Consider the following 2,248-nt stretch of genomic DNA (forward strand, 5'->3'; position numbering starts at 1 on the left):
GAGAGATACAGGAAAAACATGAAAATGAAGTCAGCAGCTCAGTCAAGGAAATCCAAAAAAATGCTGAAGAAAATAGCATGCTAAAACCCAGCTTAGGTCAAATGGATAAAACAGTTCAAAAAGTTATTGAGGAGAAGAATGCTTTAAAAAGCAAAATTGGCCAGGTGGAAAAAGAGATAAGAAAACTCTCTGAGGAGAACAAATCCTTCAGACAAAGAATAGAATTCAGGGAGATTGATGAAGTTACCAGAAATCAGGAATCAATACTTCAAAACCAAGAAAATGAAAAATTAGAAGAAAATGTGAAATATCTCATTGAGAAAACAACTGATATGGAAAACAGATTTAGGAAAGATAATTTAAAAATTATTGGAATACCTGAAAGTCATGATCAGGAAAAGACCCTTGACATCATTTTCAAAGAATTACTACAGGAAAATTGTCCTGATATTCTAGAAGCAGAGGGCAAAATAGAAATGGAGAGAATCCACCGATCCCCCAGAGAAAGAGATCCCCCAAGAAAACCCCTAGGAATATTATAGACACGTTCCAGAACTTCCAAGTCAAAGAGAAAATATTACAAGCAGCCAGAAGGACACAGTTCAAATATCGTGGAGCTGCAGTCAGTATAACACAGGACTTAGCAGCAACTACATTGGAAGCTTGTTAGGGCTTGGAATATAATATACCAGAAGGCAAAAGAGCTTAGAATGCAGCCAAGAATGAACTACCCAGCAAGGCTGAATGTCCTCTTCCAGGGAAAAAGATGTACTTTCAATGAACCAGGGGAATTTCAAATGTTCCTTTTGGAATGGCCAGAGCTGAACAGAAGGTTTGATCTTCAGCTACAGGACTCAGATGAAACATGGAGATTGGAGGAGAGGGGGGAAATATGAAGTACTTAATGATGATGAACTGCATATATTCCTGTATAGAAAAATGACAATGATAATATTCATATGAACCTTCTCAGTTAAAAGAGCAGGTAGTTGAAGCACAGGAGAAAGCTGAATTTAAAGATAAAATATGGTGTAAAAATGGAGTCAATAGAAAAAAAGGGAAATGGAATGGGAGAAAGAAAAAGGAGAGAGCTCCCTTCAGGCCCCCGCGAGGCCCAAGCCGGGGCGTTCTGCGCCTGCACTCTCACCCGCCAGGCCAGCGGGCCCCGGTTTTCCAGGTTGGAGCTTCCAGCTCTCCATGTCCAAGCGTTCCATGGGCCAGCGGCCTGGGCCACGATGACGGACTACAGCGAGGAGCAGAGCAAGGAGCTGGAGGCGCTGGAGTCCATCTACCCAGACTCCTTCACAGTATTATCAGAAAATCCAACCAGTTTCACGATTACAGTGACATCTGAAGCAGGAGAAAATGATGAAACTGTCCAGACAACCCTTAAATTTACTTATGGAGAAAAGTATCCAGATGAAATGCCTCGTTATGAAATATTCTCCCAGGAAAATCTAGAAGATAATGATGTCTCAGATATATTAAAATGATTAGAATTACAAACAGAAGAAAACCTTCGCATGGTAATGATCTTCACTCTAGTATCAGCTGTTCAAGAAAAACTAAATGAAATTGTAGATCAAATCAAAACTAGGAGAGAAGAAGAAAAGAAACAGAAAGAAAAAGAAGCAGAAGAAGCAGAAGAAGCAGAAAGGCAATGTTTCCATGGCACTCCTGTAACAATTGAGAATTTTTTAAGCTGGAAGGCCAAGTTTGATGCTGAGCTCTTAGAAATTAAAAGAAAAAGAATGAAGGAAGAAGAACAAGTGGGAAAAAATAAATTAAGTTGAAAACAGCTATTTGAAACAGATCACAATCTTGACACATCTGATATCCAGTTCCTGGAAGAAGCTGGTAACAATGTGGAAGTAGATGAATTTTTGTTCCCAGAAATGGATGATTTGGAGCTGGATGATGAAGAGGATGATCTTGATTTTAATCCAGTTGATTTAGAGAGTGACTAGACTGACCAATGAACTGGTGGTGTCAGTGCCAGTCTCTGTCTTTTTATCTCCATTTGCAGAAAAGCTGGAATGCCACAGCATCTGTGGCTTTACTGAGTATGTTGGTTTCCTTTTCTTTTTTCTAAGAAAAAAATAATTTTAATTTTCAGGAGAATATTCTTCTGATAGCATTCATCATTGTGCTTAATAAATTGACTTGAAAATTTCAACAAAAAAAAAAGAAAAAGTAAAAGGAAGAGGGGAATCATCCAAGATATTTCACATAATAAGATTTTTTTTTT

At 38.3% G+C, this 2,248-nt stretch overlaps 1 pseudogene; it reads left to right on the forward strand.

The window, feature by feature from the left end:
• Nucleotides 1-1,155: 1,155 nt before the first annotated feature.
• Nucleotides 1,156-1,968, forward strand: LOC141516360 (RWD domain-containing protein 1 pseudogene; annotated as a pseudogene).
• The last annotated feature ends 280 nt before the right edge of the window (nt 1,969-2,248 follow it).

Source organism: Macrotis lagotis, chromosome 3 (genome assembly GCF_037893015.1).
Source record: "Macrotis lagotis isolate mMagLag1 chromosome 3, bilby.v1.9.chrom.fasta, whole genome shotgun sequence".
Lineage (NCBI taxonomy): Eukaryota > Metazoa > Chordata > Mammalia > Peramelemorphia > Peramelidae > Macrotis > Macrotis lagotis.